This window comes from Pavona decussata, unplaced genomic scaffold (genome assembly GCF_977016875.1).
Source record: "Pavona decussata unplaced genomic scaffold, jaPavDecu1.1 SCAFFOLD_468, whole genome shotgun sequence".
NCBI classification, from domain to species: Eukaryota; Metazoa; Cnidaria; class Anthozoa; order Scleractinia; family Agariciidae; genus Pavona; species Pavona decussata.
The window spans coordinates 120,477-140,000 of record NW_028145806.1 but is presented as its reverse complement, the minus strand read 5'-3'; the positions used below and the strand labels follow the sequence as shown (position 1 = coordinate 140,000).

Here is a 19,524-nt window from a genome sequence, read left to right as displayed (position 1 = left end):
AAGATTATATTTTTACAAAAGTTACGTAGCAGTCTAAGTTTCATTTTTTTTTAACTCGGCTAAATGCAGTTTTCAAAACTATTTGACGTTGCTATATTAAAAATAACGGATTTCAATGAGAAGTAAGATGTTAAAACGTAATGATTTCAAATTTAGTATGATGAAATAATATTTTGCCCGTATTGTTTCTTCTTTTATTTCAAAAAGTTAACTCGATTTCCTCAAACTTTGAATTTATTTTCCCTAAAGAAAAAGTTCAAACCTGTACGTTTTTCGTACAATATCTTGTAATTTCAAGTTGTTGAAGTACTTGGTACTACCAAGTGCGATCGATCATCGCAATTGTCTAGCATAGTTAAAGTATTATCTTTCAGGCGTTTAGCTTGGTACAATCACAATTCAACATTTCTTCATGACGACTTTTTTGAGATATGTCCAGGATCGATCTTGTGCTAAATTGCAAAAATAACGAAGCCCTTCTTGACCTTTTCATTTCTAGTAAGTGTAGAATTTTGTTAAATTTGTTGTTCTTGCTATTTTTGCCACATTTTTAACTCAATCTTTTCACATAGCAAGAAAAAGTCCTGTTACTTTTGCAATTTTTGCTATTTCTTCTATACTTTTCTAATAGCCCCTATTAAAAATAAGATTAAAATACATCTTTGTAAATAAACCAAGTACTTCAAAAAATTAGCCATCGCGTATAATACTGTATTATTATGAGCTGTTTCTGAGGCCTTTTCCAACGTCATGCTACTGCCGTGCCGAACTTAAATCAAATTGACCCAGCAGTGGCATGGCAGTTTCCAATGTCGAATTTAATTCAGTCGTCATGACAAATTCTAAAATATAAAAATATAGAAAACGTCAATATTAACCCAAAATACATTAAAATAATTAATGAATTTAGTTTAGCATGGCAATAGCACGCTGTTTAAAACCAGTCGCGCTACTACCGTGCGGCAGGACAGGGCCTACCATGCCACTGCTGTGCTAATGCACTTGTCATCGGCTTCCCCGAAGGGGGGGACCCCGGGCTGATGTGGGGGAATACGGGGACTTTATGGGGACTTTGCAACAAATTTCTTCCCTTGTGGTGGGGGAAATGTGGGGACTTAGATTTTTGAATGCCCTACTCTCGGGAAAAATATGGGGACTTCGCTTATGTTCAACTGAGAGGAGATTGGGGACGATTTTTGTTCGCTCGATGGCGGAGGAGAACAAGAAGGTATGTTTTAAAATCCATTGTTTTTTGTCTATCAAACAGACCATCCGTCAAAAATTTGTACGTATTTTTAGGCAAAGGCAACTTTAAAATTCCTCTGTGTATATATTATTGTTTATAGAGGTCACTGTTAAAGGTCAACAGGTCGTCTTTTGTTAGTGATATAATAGAAGCGGTCTCGCTTTAATACCGCTTTAATCAACTTGGATCGTCTTTCTCTATTGTTCTGTTTTCAAAGGACAACAGTTTTAGAGCTTTATCTATCAATAGTCCCTTTGAGTTGTGTTAAGGAGTATGTTGTTGTTTTGTGATATAGAGTTTGAATGAAAAAATTGACCTTGCTACCTCTTATGAATTTATTCAAGTAATAAAAACTTATAAGTTTTAATTGTGTACTAGTAATGATTTTTTTCCATGACACATTAGATAATACCTTTTATAGTGATTGTTTTTATTTGCCTCTTTTATCAGGCTACTGTTGTAGAGAAACCAGTTGACTTAGGTACGAGGTCTTTGTTTAATGTCGATTATTTGTTTTATTTTTTGTCTGTTTTGATGGCTTGTTAATAAGTCTATGACATATTTACTAGAACTTGCCTTAAATAAGCGTCATAATTGCTTTTAAAGTGATTTATTTTGAGTACGGACCTGAAGGTTTTTTATTATTGTTATTTTGGTGTATAGCGTTGTCTTATGATTGCTTACCTTTGTAGCTTTGCCCTTAAATCAGAGAACGATTGAGATATCTGTGGGTGGCAAAATAAGCCTTGGTGTATGTTTAACACAGGTACGCCATTTTACATTAAGTTTTGTAGCATTTAGGCACACGGCAGCTGTTGTCACAATTATTATCTGGAATCATCTGCATTGTATTCGTCTACTAGCTCGCCTCGTTTGCATGCTTTCTTAAACAAAACAATATTTTACCACAGGCTCAAATGTAATAACAGCTATTCAAACTCTTTTGGGTGAAAACATTGCAATCATGAATTAAATGATAATTCCTTACCACATAATATGTGTCATGTTGTAATTTGTAAAACCTGTGTACGTGTGCCATGTTTTGTAAATAAAATAAACAGTCATTATTCTATTAATTAAGTTAGGCCTCTATTTCAGTGTAATAAACTTAATTGGGCAGTCATGCAAAGAGAGATCCTCCTCATTTTGGGACAAATGCAAGAAGAAATTAAAGGAAAATAGATTTTATGATTAACAAAAAAGTGAATAAAGGGAAACTGATACCAAAATAAGGACTATATAAACAGGGTTTAAGTTACTGTATAGTGAATGTAAAGCAACTGTGCAAGTAATTTTAAATATACACAATTGAACTAACTGGAATTTTTTAAATTTATTTTATAAGGAAAGACAAGAAACGATTAATGTTACAACTATGGAAATCACAGAGCTTAGAAACCGAAGTTAAATATTTGGTGTTAATAATCCTGAGCAGGAACTTACCAGATATCAAAAAGCCATTAATGATGCCAGTTTTCAACTGTGTAAAGATGATGGATCTCTCCTTCTGAATAAGGGAAAACTGTTGTCACTAGCAAGGGAGAAAGTCCACAGTGATGGTTACAATTACTCAAAGAAGGGGTCAAGATCCAAAGTGTTAACCACCAATGAACAGGGGCGAAGAGAGAAGAGAAAGTATGTGCAAGAAGAAGTTCGGAAAGAAAGAATCACCGAGATTTCAGAAAATATCGCAAGTCTTAAAGAAACTATCAAGTTCCTGTAGCTTCAGAAAGTGAAATATGCCAATAGTGAAAAGTTCTTAGAGGCTGCTGAAATGAATAAAAGAATTCTCGAGGAAAACACCAAAAAAAGAAAACTCGAAGTTGAGCTTCAAAAGTTGAGCACTGCTGAACCAAAGTCTGTGACCTATAAGAAGAGGAAAATGGCCAAAAGCAGTACGGTTACCAAACATGATTCTGGTGATGCTAAAAGTTTGTCTAGTGAGGGAGGTGATACTGATATAATTACATCCTCAGAAGGAGAATCCCCTCCACCTGTAGGAGTCAAGAATCCACTTGCACAGTGGCTGAAACGGTCAAATGCACTGCCACCAACGAGCAAAAAAGGACCAATCTCAAGGAACAACGAAGACAAACAAGAAAAAGAATGTAATATTACTTCCACTAAAGAAGAAAACAACAAAAGCAGTATTCCTTCAGTTCAAGGTGACAGCCAAACGTCTAACTGTAAAAATGCCACTGGACAAAACAGTGAAGATCCTTTTTTAGTAGTAAACCTGTAGCAGCTCACAGTTTTGAGACAGGGACTGCTACAGGAGAATCTGAACTTGAAGTGTGTGCAAAGTATGAGAATTATCTCAAGAAAAATTTGACCGAAGGTGTCAAGAGGAATATGAACTTGTATGTATCCCATATCCAAAATATGACAATGCAAGAGTTCATGACTGCACGCCAAAACTATTGTAAGGAAAGGCACAATTCAGTAAACTGTAAAAAGTGTTCGTCATTGTTGACATTTGCAAATGACGTATCGTCAAATTGCGTTGTCCCTTTAGCTGAGGGCTACAAGAAGAACTTCAAGGTTCAATACAAGTCTGATAAGGCCATAAGGCAAATAATGCAACTTCCAGTTGTCGTGTTCAGATTAAAAGAGAAACTGTTTGTCACAGAGTACCGTTCAGACATGAATTACGACAAGTTTGTGCAGTTTATCAACATGCTAGTCCCAGAAAGTGTACTGAGCAAGGGCCTCTCAAAAGCAAACCCGCCAAGCCTTCCTAGCATTACAAAGAGAGAGGTCGTTGAATGGTTGTGAAGAACATATTGACACTATTACCACAGATTCAGAATCCGACGATCCTGAGGAATGGGTGAGACTAAAGAATCTCCCGATTTATTCTGACGAAGTTAAGAAGAAGATCAAGAAACAACGTGCAATTTTCCAGCGACAGAGAAAACGTAAAATAGCAAAGATTATGTCCTCAAGATGTTTGTTACGCAGAAAAACACCACCAAGGGCGAGTAAAACCATGAAGAAATTTCCCGACGTCGGAAAAGTTATTGAGAACTTTGCCCGGGAGAGAAGGGTTGGCGCAGACTCGTGGAGAAAAACAGGGCTGCTTACATTCAGTGGAAATGTGAAACGAGGTCCCAGAGTAACATACAGAAGGATTAAAGACCATTTAGAGAAAACGTACCACACCAAGTTTGGCTATGGAACGGTGGTGCAACTCTGTAGTGTTCACAACAAGAGAAAGCTCTCTAGTAGGAGGTACTGGGGGGCAGCAGCTCAGCTCGTCTCAAGAAGAACCAGGAAGGCCTTTAATGTAAAACTCAATGTTGACGCAAAGTGTAGTTGTTCAATGTATCGTCTTCTAGATCATATTCAACTCAAGAATGGACTGGATAAAGTGATTATCAATCGTGATGACGCTGCAGGATTTAGACTTGACAGCACGTACACACATAAACAGCATGCAATCCTCCAAGAGAAAGAAAACCCAGAGCTAACAACCCGCACCGATTTCGTAAATAAGCACTCCACAGTTCTCCAAACAACATCTTGTCTCTTTATGGCCACAGAAAACACATCGGAGATTTGTGTTGGCGTTGTTAAGCCACAGAAGATTGTACCTAAAAATCCTGCGCAGCATGCAGCAGATCTTGTTAAGTTATCATCTATCCCAGAGGTAAAGCCCGCTATGCATGGAAAAATGATTGAATGTATACGAGTAGACGGATCTGTTGATGAAGGGCCGTCCCATCATGAAGTCCAGTTCCACTGGGCGGAAAGACATTTACAGCAAGGAACATTGTGCACTGTAGTAACCTCAAGGTTCAGCGGTGGCAGTTATTTGAACAAGGTCGAACTTCAAAATGGTTGTTTAGCTCTTGGTCACTCTAACGTCTTCATTCCCTCCACAATCCACGGATCAAACCTTGATTCTGATGGAAAGTTAGACATGGAAAGGTTAAAACAGAACCTGGAATCTGCTACGGATGTCTACATCAATACAGTATCTGGCTCACCGTGTTTTGGAACAGAGATATTCCTCGTGAAAGGTGCTGTGGGAGAGGAGAGTAGAATGTACCATGAACGTCGTCCAAATCTTCTCACATTTTTGCGAGGTCCTAAGAAAAAGTTGGAGGTTCTGAGAAGGTCACATCCAGAGGATTTTGAGTATTTCTCTAAAATATGGGAGTTAAGAGGCAAGCATATGGTTACTGGGTTGCCATCAAATTACATTTTAATGCTTTTACCATGTTATGAAGTAGATTGTCCCCATCCTGTATGCCCTAAAGGGAAACCAGTGGAAGAACCAACGTGGTATCCAGGAGGGCCACCACTATCTTTCTTGCCCCTGCCTATTCCAGACCCAGAAAGGCCGTGGGGGTCCGACGTATGCACTAAATGTCCCGGTCTTTGTAACGGCCATTATCTGGAGCCCGAAGAACACATCAAATGGGTAACAGAAAATGGAAGTGATTCTTGTCAAAGGGTCCCCCCAAGAGTTGTAATTGAGGAGTATGTCAAGGGTAAGGAGAGCATTGGACAAGACATAGAGTACCTTGCAAAGATGTGTCTTCTGTCACTGGAAGATGCTGAAGCGTGCGCTGAACACCTTATGGGTATATGTCAAAGAAGAAGACAAGTCCAACAGAAAAGGCAAAGAAAGGCAAGAAATCAAGACGACAAGAATTGTTCAGTAGATGGTCAGGAGGAAAGTGTTTATTGCATTTGCAGAAGGGGGGAAGAAGGCTTCATGATACAGTGCAGTGATTGCAACGAGTGCTTTCATGGTGAATGTGTCCGAGTTACTGAGTAGGACGCTGATCAGATTGAGGACTACTTCTGTGACACTTGTTTAAAAGCTGTAGTTGAACCTTGATGACGTTATATTCTTTAGTATCACTTGCCGATTCATGCACAGTAGTTGTTAGCAGGATAAATCGATTTAAAACAGCTTGCGGAGAATTCAGGACAAACGAAAAAGTAGACATTTTCAATTTCGCATTGTGCATAGAAGCAGAAAATGAACGTGATGATATTTCATAAGTTTTTTATTAATGTTTGCCGAACCATATATATTTGTCATTAATCCTTTTCGGGACAAATTTAGAACAGCGTACAAATTGTTAAGGATAGAAAAAGTTGATTTTTTTTAAATATTCACAAGAAAGTTAATTTCTGAAGCATCACAGCAACTGTTCAGAGTACTCAGGAAACTTAAGGACGTTGTGTTTAGAAGCAGCAATGAACCATCATGATAGTGTGTTTTCCCTTGTTCTTCATCAGTCCGGATAGATTGAAAACAGATTCTGGGGAATTCAGGACTGAATGAAAAGTTGAAATTTTCACCATACTGCGCATGTACAGTAAGAGGAGTGATTTATAGCAACTTATGGAGTATTCGAGAAAAAATAATTAAAGTTCAGTTTTCATCAGAATGCAAAGTCCGAGTGTTTGCCGACTGTTTAAAGAACCCAAATAAAGTTCTGAAGTGCATCTTCAAATCCAGTTGGGTTCGCCAAATACTGGGGACTTTGCAAGAAACAAATCCCGCACGGGTGAGGAAATACAAGAACTTTGAAATACACAATTAGCAAAGTCCCCATATCAGCCCGGGGTCCCCCCCCCCCCCCTCGGGGAAGCCGATGACAAGTGCATAAATAGTCGAGCCAAATTTAATTCAGCCTGCCAAACTAAATCAAACATCGTGTTACCGTGGTTTAAGTCAAAATATTAAATTCTTGAATTTAGCTAGGCACAGGAATAGCAGGAAATTTGGAACAGGCCTAAGTGTTTTCATCTTCAAAAAACATTTGTTTTTATTTATTTTCGCTATAAAGAAAAGCTTCTTAACTAGAGGGAATAAAACTACTTAAAAAGTACAATTATAATAAACTTATCAATAATTAAACAAACGACAAACTACAAAATCTTACCTAATTAATGTCGCAGGCAAGTTTTCCGATGGTTCCCATGAACATTCTTGAAGCGGCCATCCTTCCCATTTTATTAAGTATTCATGGTCCTGGTATGAATGGAATATTGTCATTATTGACATTTCAGGACCCCAAAATTTCACGAGCCGAACGAAAGGCTTCGTTAGTACGCATATGAAACAAAATCAGGGGCGGGGCAGAAGACTCGTCAAATTTTCGTATCTGAATCATCCAACAAAAGTTGACGTCACATCCGGTCAAATTGGCGCTCAGCAGCTTGTCTCGGCGAAGTCGAATGATGGCGTCCGGGTCAGGCATGATTTCTTCGGATTTTTGAGCCATCCGTATCAGGAATTGTGAACTGTGGATATGAAAGATGTTGAAAAGATATTGCTTCGACTTCATGAGCAAGGGTTTTCCAAAGAAGTGATTTTTTTCTATTGTTTTGACGGAAAATACGAGACAGCTAAGCGTCGTGTCATGGCGAAAATTTCACACTCTCAAAACGAGTGGCGTTCAGACTTTTAGTTCTTGTGGCTTCTGATCGTTCGAAAGCTGAAATTTTAATAGCCTATCCCGTGTGCAACATAATGGAGGAGACATCGTCAGTCATAGTTTGCAGTGTTAACATCGGGAACCTAATTATCACCCGACGTGAAGTGTTGGAAGCCTGTATCATTGAAGCTGTTCCAATTGTCTTCGTTGTAAGAGACTCGTAATCTTCCAGGTGAGTAAATGTAGTTATCTTCATTTCCAGTTCTTTTCTGCCGACGTGAGTACCTTTACATGTGGGCTTTAGAGTAATAAGTCGGTTTTGTGCTTCGTAGTTCTTTAATAAAGACGCAAGTGACGTTCAATTAATAAATAGCCATAGTAATTCTCTTATCTGAAATGCATTCATATCATGTTGTCCTGCCAGTGCAGGCTTGAGGAGGGGCTTGAGTCAGAAAATGTATCTGCGTGGCCTGGTTCATATTGCTAGTGTGAGACTAGTAACTCCATGGGAAGGGAGGGAGGTGGGGTCCTATGAGAAGCCCATTTAGAATACCAACACTACTGCTTAATACTTAACAAATAGATTCCATTTTGCCGTGCCTCTGTACTCTGATAACGCACAGATGACGTCAAAACGTGGTGAGAACAAAGAAGTACGCTACGAGCCGCAGGCGAGTAGCGTGACTGATGTTCTCACCACGTTTTGACGTCCTCTGTGCGTTATCAGAGTACAGACCCACGGCAAAATGGAATCTATTTGTTTTATACAATAACCAAGACATTTCAACACATTTCGTGAGCGAGCATCGCGTTGCCTGAGCTGAGTCAAAAACTTTCCAGCAAACTCAGTTTTAGACTACTACACACATGCAATTGTGATCTTCTTAATTAGAGTATAATCCGAAAGAATTTCACTACCAATATTTTCAAAACTAACCTTTATTCCAGAAGGAAATCCTGACCCCAAAATATTACAGCGCTAGCATGTTAGTCGCTTCACTGCGATTTGTAATCGATTACTCGCCATTACCGGATTTCTATCGGCGACATATTTCGACAAATATTTGCTTCCTTTTCACGTCACAACAAAGTTCTAGCTTTTTTATCCTGATTGAGGTCACTCTCAACGGTCTTTGCCCATTTTTTTATTGGGCAGTTTTCCTTTCCTGCGAAAATTTGCCTGTGTTTGTCCGCTACTCGCAAAAACAGTTTGCAAAGCTTTGTTGACCAGTCACTCTGGCTGGACTCTAGACTCTGATCACGTGCGCCGGTCACACCACTCGATGACGTCAATCGTGCGTCTATACTCTAATCACACACTCCTCTAGACCAATCAAAACGCGAGTTTTACACAGTTCATTGTATAATATAAAGCGTTTCATGATCAGGGACCGCAGATAGAGGGTCTGTGCGGGCTTTTGCTACCCCCCCCCCCCCCCCCTCAAAAAAAAAAATGTTTGATGAATGACTTAGTAAGTTATGAAATAAATAAAGAACGGAAAGAATCGCAAAGGAAATGGAATTAATTTTTAATGGAAAAAATTTACTGGCAAATATAGAGGCGCGGATAATTTAATTAACAGACATTGTGATAAAAAGTTGCATGCAAGTGGCGATACTTTCGTTCAACAATGACCCACGAACGCTCTATTAACCTGACGATACTTAAAACAGTTATAAAGTTAAGAGAGAACAGACAGACCTTCTCTTCTTGACATTGCCAATGAATTTCCCGATCACAACAGATACGGAAAGCGAAATTTTAAATTTTTTAAACAATATGATGCACAGTAAATATCCGCCACTGCCTCATTACCCCTCACCATCTTCCTCTAATTTTTGGTATAATTTAATGGCAGCTCCGCGAAAATCCTTGGATTTCTGGATTATTTATAATTAAGGTTGATGACAGTAGTACTACAGTGGGAAATATTCCAATGTATTGATGGTGAATTTAAAGAACTGATAAAAGGAGCACGTGAAGATGATTGCAATTACTAATTAATGTAGGCACTAGATAAATCCCGGCCTGGGTTCCAGGTGAGCATGAGGGCATTATTGGTAGTGGTCCTAAGTTAAAACTTAGTCGTATAGTCATAATTTTTTCTGTCTTTAGCTATTTTGGTTTAGCACCTCAATGCTCATGGTTGGTCATTCTTCTTCTTTCAAAGCCTTAGCAGGATGGGCTGCTAAAATTGGCTAGAACACAGCTCATTGGTTCCCACCCAGATTTCATCTAAATTTTTCCACTTTCCGGTTGTATTAGTACTTGCTTGGTTGAGCATTAAGAGTACCTAAAGTAGTGCAAGCACCTAAAGTGGTGCAGGGACCTCAACTAGTGCAAGAACCTTTAATAGTACAAGCGCTATAGCTGTTTATAGTCCTGTATAGCTGCCTATACCGCTGTACAGCTATATATAGCACTGTATAGCTGCGTATAGCCCTGCATAGCTGTGTAGAGCACTGTATAGGTGTATATAGCACTGTATAGCTGCGTATATAGTGCCGTATAGCTGTGTATAGCACTGTATAGGTGTAAATAGCTCTGTATAGCTGCGTATAGCCCTGCATAGCTGTGTATAGCGCTGTATAGGGGTGTATAGCTCTGTAAAGGTGTGTACAGCCCTGTAAAGGTGTGTATAGCGCTGTATAGGTGTGCATAGCCCTGTAAAGGTATGTATATCTCTTTATAGGTGTGTATAGCCCTGTATAGCTGTGTATGGCGCTGTATAGGTGTGTATAGCCTGGTAAAGGTGTGTATATCTCTTTACAGGTGTGTATAGCCCTGTATAGGTGTGTATAGCCCTGTAAAGGTGTGTATATCTCTTTATAGGTGTGTATAGCCCTTAAAGGTGTGTAATATATTACACCGGTGCATCCATGGCATTCTCCTATATAAGTGTGTTCTCGTATATAAGTGTATATAGCCCTGTAAAGGTGTGTATAGTATGGAATATATTATATTATTAAAAACTGCATCATTATATAATGCAATTCGAGGGATTTGATTGGCTTAGCGGCCATGGTATATGAGCAATTATACCATGACCGAGAAATGGCGACCATTAAATTGCCTTCTGGTCGTTCTTGCACTGCGAAATCAGTAAGATCTAGCAATATTTCTCGGTTGTTTTTAATAAAACAATTATTCCACTTGCGCTTGTTGGATATGAGATGATTATAGCCAACTCGGCGCTACGCGCCTCGTTGGCTATCTATCATCTCATATCCAACGCGCACTCGTGGAACAATTGTTAAATATATTATATATACCGGTGCAACCATGGCATTCTCCCATGGAGTATATACCCAGGCTTACATGCATTTAAAAATCTATTGCCCACTTATCCATTGTTTGTCTTTGTAATCATATTTGGCAACAGCTGCCCAATAATGTAGCTTTTTCTTGTACATAGTTCCACTTTCTTCTTGTCAATGATGCAGATTAGTGGTCCGTTGGTAAAGTTGTTAAAAATCTAGAAGCACTATGGTTCATTGAAAATCAAAAAGTCAAAATAATATTATAACCATAGCAATAGTTCAAAAAACACACTTCAGTTCAGTGACAGTAGACCTATCTAAGAAAAACTGTAGGTGATGTGTTTTCAACTTTCTCTTCTTCATGCTTGTCAAGGATGCAAATGAGAGGCCTGCTTGTAAATCAAAACAACAAATCTCCCACCCCCCCCCCCCCCCCCCCGCCCCGCCAAAAAGGGTGGATTATATAAATGTATATAATTGTTAACCACCTGGGTGGTAGCAGACCTCAAAATTAAGAAAATTTACTGGTGTGAGTGTTTTTAGTTCAATGGGTCTTGCAGGTAGGGAAAGGGAAGGAAGTGGACAAATATGTTTGCATTATATTAATAGGGTTTATAAGTTATATTACCGTAGTTTAGAATTTTCCTTACCTACATGAAACTTTTAGGGATTTAATGTTTTTAATTTTTCTTTTTATTTTATTTTTAGAGATTTAAACAAAAACTCAAAAGGAAAGAGACCGGCAAATCCCCCTAAAACGGCTAGAAAGGAAACAGACAGCGAACAGAAGAAAGCAACAAGACTGGAAGAAACTGCGATGGCCATACAGTTAGCAGAAGTGAGAAGACAAGGAGGAGCTTGTAAAAAGGGAAACAGGGATTGTGGCACTTGAGAGAAGAGTCAAGAGACAAGAAGAGTCAGTTAAAAAGTAAAGCGAACAAATTAAAAGAAAAAAAAAAAACAGTAATGGAGGCCCAGTGGGTGGCTGCCCAGCTAAGGCATATGGCTGGTCAGCTTGACAGCTTGGCTGACCAAATTTTGGATCATAGGAATACGTCAATGTAATCAAACATGATGCTGTACACCAATGTGAAAATTATTGTCAGCAGACATTTATTAGACTTTGACACAGTAAATTATAAAAAATCATATACACTGTAGCTAAGTGGCCATTGCAGTTACTCCCGGTCTTGTCGCATTCTTCCTTTTGCTGTCTGTTTCCTTTCTTGCCATCTCAGGGGGATTTGCTGGTCTCTTTCTTTTTGAGTTTTCGTTTAATCTCTAAAAATAAAATAATTAAAACGAAAAATTAAAAACATTAAATCCCTAAAAATTTCATAAAGGTAAGGAAAATTCTAAACTATTGTAATTTAACTTTTAACCCCTATTAATTAATATAATGCAAACATATTTGTTTGGAATTGGAATTTTATATAAACTTAGATACTATGTCTCTATGAATACGCTTAAACAACTATACTATACGCTCATATATCCATATCAAAATTACGGTCAATGAGCTGGGGTACTGCATGCCAAACAAAATTTAAAAAGATAAAAATAAGCCATATTACTGCCTTCACTGCATCTTCTTTGCACACAAAAGAGATAATGCAACGTGTTACTCTATTAGAAATCCTTAAGCTAGAGAACATTTTTAAGTTGAAAATTGGTTTCCTTTGTGCATAAATTACAATACAATAAAAAAAAATACCCCCTGCATTCCATGATCTTGTTTCCCTAGCTTCTGATATCCATAAATATAATACCAGATTTGCCACTAGTCAAAACCTGTACAGACCATTTTCTAGAACTAATTATGGTTTAGCACGGTTTAGAGTAGTGGCATCACAAACCTGGGAAACAATTCCAATGGAAGTTAAGTGTCTGCGCCACAATGTTTTCAAGAAGAAATACAAACTTTTTCTACTTGATAGCGAAACATTAAATATAAAATTAAAAAAATTTAATGTATACTATATACTTATATATTTGCTGTAAACACTTTTTTCCTTACTGTTGTATTTTCATCTCCCAAGCCTAATTTAACTAGCAGAGCTCTTCAACCAGTATTATAAATTCTACTTTCCCCTATTTTATTTAATTGCACAGAGGTATTTTACAATAACTGTCCAAATTCCGGTGCGCTGATTGGCTCATAGCTATTGTCTATAAAAGTACAGACAATAAAAATGACGTCAGATGTAACGCGCGCGCTTTTTCAATGAAAAAAATTTTGCCAATTCCGCTCGTACTTTTTCCAGTTTATTGTAAAAAACAAATTGGCAGCACTTTTCTATGGTCTATACTCTTTTAGCATACCTCAGTGACTGACTATAGCATAACGAGCAATCTGATTGGCTACGCAGTTTGTCAGAGCGCACGCGATTTAGCATGCATCATTGCACAAATATATCAAAATTTATGAAATAAAAATATATTTTTGCTTCATAGATCGATCACTGAGGTATGCTAAAACAATTATTAGACGGCTCGCTCTCGGTTTCTATCGCCTTTGATAGTTGGCTCGGGGCGACCTCAAGCTCGCCGTCTAATTGTTAAATAGACCATAAAATGACACCATAAAATGTCCAAAACTTGGCAGTGAAACCACTCGCCTGTGGCTCGTGGTTCCACTTGGGTTTTGAACATTGTTTGACGTCATTTTATTGTCTATAAGAGTATAGACCATAGAAAACTGCTGTCGATTTGTTAAGTGGCCAACACGAAAGCCTTGCTCCTTTGCCCACTACGCACTTCTTCCGTAGAAGGTAAAATCATTCAATAAAGTGCTCTACACGTTTCATTTTTTCTTACTATAAAATGTATTGTATTTCGTTGTAATAAGTGTGAATAAAATTGAATCGAATTCAATTGAATTGTCCACTTCCTTCCCTTTCCCTACCTGCAGGACCCATTGAACTAAAAATACCCACACCAGTAAATTTTCTTTATTTTGAGGTCTGCTATCACCCAGGTGGTTAATAAATATATACAGTCGAACCTCCACTAACGGCCACCTCTCCACAACGGCCATCTCTCTACAACAGCCACATTTTTTTGTCCCGGCGGACAGTCCATACATTAGCTCTTGTTTAAACCTCTCTACAACGGCCACCTCTCTACAACGGCAACGGCCACTAAAGTGCGTCCCCAACTGCCAAAATAACCTCTCGACAACGGCCAGTACAGTTCTTTTTTGTAAAAACCCTTTTTTATAAACTGATGCAGTAATCGACATTTGTCTTCAAACCATTATGTTTCTGTATCCATTTTAATGATATACGTATTTTGATTGTGTTCCATTTATATGCTGGTGAGTAAGCATAAATTTTCTGCAATAATAAAGCGAATGTTGCAAACCTTGCTTGTTTCGTCTTGTTTACAATTTGATTCAAAGCATTATTTACGTTTTATTGTGTATTTTATCTATATATATTATTTAAGATTGGATTACCATTATAGGCTACAGTAAGCATGAAATTGGCACAATAAACATGTTGTACTTCCTGGGATAAAAAGGTGTCATATTACACCCCTACCTCCCCATAACGGCCACCTCTCCGCAACGGCCACTTTCTTCTGTCCCGAAGGTGGCCGTTATGGAGAGGTTCAACTGTATATATATACATTTATATAATCCCCCCCCCCCCCCCCCCCCTTTTTTTGGCGGGGCGGGGGGTTTGTTGTTTTGGTGTGGTGATTGAATTTTTAAGCCTTCTTTGAATTGAACTAATTTGAAATTTACAAGCAGGCCTCTCATTTGCATCCTTGACAAGCATGAATGAGAGAAAATTGAAAACACATCACCTATAGTTTTTGTTACATTGGTCTACTGTCACTGAATTGATGTGTGGTTTTAGAACTGTGTGGTTATTGAACTTTTGTCTTTTCATTGAATTCAACAGAACTCAATATTCCTTGTCAAAATGAACTTTGAATTTCATTGGTTCAAACACAGGCTAACCAAGCGCACTATTAGTAATCACGGACGTGACTCTTGCTGATAAGCGGTGTTGTGTTACAAGTATTTCGAAATATTCGATCTATAAGGGTTTGTATGGGAACTCAACGGTTTTGCTTCGAAAATTCATAAAAGTGTATATTTTGCAAATAAAATCAACTTACCCTTTTCCCTTGTGTATTACTTGGCGTTTGCTGGCTCCTCAGGTCGATCTGGTGCGATTTCAGCGAGTTATCGTCATTTTAGTTTTCACTGCCGATACTGTCCACTATAAAAGAAGGGAAGGCTGGAGACCTCTGAGCGAACCCTCGCCACGCGAAAGCCAATAAATTCTAAACAATTCAGCTTCAGCTCCCAGAATTGCCACCAGTGAGGCCGCAGGTTAAAGGTCTACCCGTGAGATTCGTGCTAGCGTCCAAATTCCCTTTCACGGGCTCTAAAAGGGCTCCGTTTTGGAGCGATTCTGACTATCTTCGCTTCGCCATTATGCGCGCTCCCAACGGCTGTCCTACGAAATTCGAACACTCAAGCTTAGCAACCGCGTCACAGAGACAAAATGGCATTCACCCGAGGGGAGGGTCGTTACTTCTGCCCTCGTGCAAATTGACACCGTCGGGGAGCCGGTGCGTGTAATTCGAACGGAGACCACACGCGTGACCTGTCACTTGAAAGTTAACTTGAAACCGCAAAAGGTTTTATTCCTTGTGACTGTCAGCGTGGTCGATGATGTCTTGACAAACGGTAAAGGAACCTTCATGATATTCATAATAAGTCATAATCCTAGGAAAAGGAGTATCACGGTTACCGTCATGACCAACATTGTCTGAAATGATTTGAATTTCTCAATTTAAATTTTTCCTTGAATAAATAGACTTACCATATTTTCCAGTCTGTTGAATAGCCAAGAGATTTCCGTTTTTTCTTTGGAGGGTAATCCTCGTTGCGGCTAGCCGACTTTGACAACATCGTTATCGGATAGGATTTTGAAATAACTCGAAAATCCCGCAATTTGTAAGGCCAAAATAACTATAGCTCTTAAAAGAACTGTTGTATAAAATATCTTGATAAAACAAAACGACTAGAGGAATTGATTATCTGCGAGAGATAATTTGAACAGTGTCTGAACCGTTGAAACCGTTAACGAGTTGCGTAAATCCGTGACAGAGGAATAAAACCTTTTGCGGTTTCAAGTTAACTTTCAAGTGACAGGTCACGCGTGTGGTCTCCGTTCGAATTACACGCACCGGCTCCCCGACGGTGTCAATTTGCACGAGGGCAGAAGTAACGACCCTCCCCTCGGGTGAATGCCATTTTGTCTCTGTGACGCGGTTGCTAAGCTTGAGTGTTCGAATTTCGTAGGACAGCCGTTGGGAGCGCGCATAATGGCGAAGCGAAGATAGTCAGAATCGCTCCAAAACGGAGCCCTTTTAGAGCCCGTGAAAGGGAATTTGGACGCTAGCACGAATCTCACGGGTAGACCTTTAACCTGCGGCCTCACTGGTGGCAATTCTGGGAGCTGAAGCTGAATTGTTTAGAATTTATTGGCTTTCGCGTGGCGAGGGTTCGCTCAGAGGTCTCCAGCCTTCCCTTCTTTTATAGTGGACAGTATCGGCAGTGAAAACTAAAATGACGATAACTCGCTGAAATCGCACCAGATCGACCTGAGGAGCCAGCAAACGCCAAGTAATACACAAGGGAAAAGGGTAAGTTGATTTTATTTGCAAAATATACACTTTTATGAATTTTCGAAGCAAAACCGTTGAGTTCCCATACAAACCCTTATAGATCGAATATTTCGAAATACTTGTAACACAACACCGCTTATCAGCAAGAGTCACGTCCGTGATTACTAATAGTGCGCTTGGTTAGCCTGTGGTTCAAAGGAGACAATGTTATTTGAACTTAATGTATGGGTCAATTACTGCTGCTAGATAACCTCCAGGAATTTGCAAATATATATATATTTTTTTACTTTATGTTCTCTTACCCAACCTTGGACACAGAGAAAAAGACAATTCCCCACCCTTAAATATTTGGCACCAACTAACATAACTGAAATAACTGGTAAATAATTATATGATGTACAAATGACATTGTCAGCCATAAAGAGTTTTCAAAGTCCATTTGGCCTTCCATGTGTCCTTTGATAACCCAAAGAGGACTTCAAAACAAGGTAAGAACATCAGTCATGCCACTTGTCTGTGGCTTGTGGCATACTGTTTGTTCTTACCACAATTTGATGTCACAGGTGCATAATTATAGTGCAAATAATATAGTGCAAATGTATAAAAAGCCTTAACCCATGAGCACCCAAGTGGTGAGAGTGCAGATGAGATAAAGGGTGAAGGGGTTGTTTCTTTCAATACTTGAGAAATAATGTCATTCGCAATAATGCTATTTAATTTATTGTTTAAGATGGCTTGACATCAATAACTTTAACAACTGTCTCACACTAGCAATATGAACCAGGCCACGCAGATACATTTTCTGACTCAAGCCCCTCCTCAAGCCTGCACTGGCAGGACAACATGATATGAATGCATTTCAGATAAGAGAATAGGCCTTATCACGGTTTTCGACGCCATTTTGACGAGTAGGCAAACACGTCTGAAATAACAGTGTTTGTATGGAAATCCGATGTCAAATAACTTTCATAAAACATCGCTTCTGAAAAATTCATGAATTGGAAACTTTTAGCACTAGTAAAAGGATTTAAAGAAAAAATTTGGAGGGATGTAGCTGTGCCAGAAAGCGTTCAGTCGTGTTTTGAACTTTCCATACATTTGTCTGTATAGCGAACCAGCCGTGAACTGCTGCTAAAAATAGTTCGCGGGAAAAAAATACAGACAAATGTATGGAAAGTTCAAAACACGACTGGACGCTTTCTGGCACAGCTACATCCCTCCAAATTTTTTTCTTGAAATCCTTTTACTAGTGCTAAAAGTTTCCAATTCATGAATTTTTCAGAAGCGATGTTTTATGAAAATTATTTGACATCGGATTTCCATACAAACACTGTTATTTCAGACGTGTTTGCCTACTCGTCAAAATGGCGTCGAAAACCGTGATAAGGCCTATTACTATAGCTATTTATTAATTGAACGTCACTTGCGTCTTTATAAATAACTACGAAGCACAAAACCGACTTATTACTCTAAAGCCCACATGTAAAGGTACTCACGTCGGCAGAAAAGAACTGGAAATGAAGATAACTACATTTACTCACCTGGAAGATTACGAGTCTCTTACAACGAAGACAATTGGAACAGCTTCAATGATACAGGCTTCCAACACTTCACGTCGAGTGATAATTAGGTTCCCGATATTAACACTGCAAACTATGACTGACGATGTCTCCTCCATTACGTTGCACACGGGATAGGCTATTAAAATTTCAGCTTTCGAACGATCAGAAGCCACAAGAACTAAAAGTCTGAACGCCACTCGTTTTGAGAGTGTGAAATTTTCGCCATGACACGACGCTTAGCTGTCTCGTATTTTCCGTCAAAACAATAGAAAAAAATCACTTCTTTGGAAAACCCTTGCTCATGAAGTCGAAGCAATATCTTTACAACATCTTTCATATCCACAGTTCACAATTCCTGATACGGATGGCTCAAAAATCCGAAGAAATCATGCCTGACCCGGACGCCATCATTCGACTTCGGCGAGACAGGCTGCTGGGCGCCAATTTGACCGGATGTGACGTCAACTTTTGTTGGATGATTCAGATACAAAAAAAGTGCCAGGCGTATGGAGTGTTCTCCCCCGCCCCTGAACAAAATTAAGCAGATCAATAAAATTTATTTGAACATACAAAACAAATTCTAGTCGACAGATAATGCTTGGATGCACAAAATAATCCCCGGTAAGTTTACAACTCAGAAATCAGAAGTAAACCAAAAATTATGAAAATCTTACATATTTTGCTTTTCGGCGCTCTCTCCACATCGTAAATCTTCCTCCCTTTGACTTTTTTAGCGGATGTGTCGAACAAAACAACGGACGAAAGAGCATTCAACTGCTTATAATCGACTTTGGGAACAGCACGCTTATTGGCGGCCATATTGTTTCATTCTTTGCTCTTCAAGAGAAAGCCGCGCTCCGATGTGCGGGCTCAAATGTCCGCGATGCTAACAAGATCGATCCTGGACATAAGTGACTTTTTTAATGTTGTAATTGTTCTAGTACAATTCTATGTTTTGTTGTTTAAAAAGTAACGGTGGGAAAACATCAAAAATAATGCAACGTCTTTGGTGTGGTCATAAGGCTTGTGAATTAAAATTCACAGAGATCGTGCAAAAATAGCTAAAATTGGTCAGTTGAAAGGAACAAGCTTTTTTTCAAATCATGAAGGTGGTATTGTCAATAAAAATGCGTGTAAAAAAAAAAGATGTGCCGTCTTTACTAATGCAAGGAAGTAATTAAACTGAGGCCCACTTAATAGGTTAATGGAATGGTTATAAAATAGCAATATAGAACATAGAGACAATCGAATATAAAATATGTAACATGGGGCTTTTGAGGGGTGTAGTTCTATGGCTGAGAGAAAGGTGCCCTGCTTATTGCAGGATCAGTCTTCTTTACATCCAGTGGATCAGATCATCTTTAATAAAATAACATGGTGTTTATTAAAGCTCTTGACTCTAGCC

The 19,524-nt window shown here is 38.8% G+C and overlaps 2 protein-coding genes and 1 long non-coding RNA gene across 4 annotated transcripts in view; 2 read left to right on the top strand and 1 right to left on the bottom strand.

Moving 5' to 3' along the window:
- The window catches only part of LOC146450299 (uncharacterized), a 15,392-nt gene extending 15,360 nt beyond the window's left edge, over positions 1-32 (top strand). The window contains exon 5 of the mRNA XM_085100436.1: positions 1-32. This exon is cut by the window's left edge and continues 668 nt beyond it. The gene's annotated coding sequence lies outside the window, so the exon portion shown is untranslated.
- Positions 1-19,524, top strand: part of LOC146450292 (neuronal cell adhesion molecule-like) — a 145,964-nt gene that overhangs the window by 7,044 nt on the left and 119,396 nt on the right. The window lies entirely within an intron of this gene.
- On the bottom strand, positions 11,999-18,650 carry LOC146450298 (uncharacterized). The gene is made up of 2 exons (XR_014860324.1): positions 18,095-18,650; positions 11,999-12,187 (listed from the first exon to the last, which is right to left on the bottom strand). It is a non-coding gene; the product is annotated as an uncharacterized LOC146450298 (long non-coding RNA).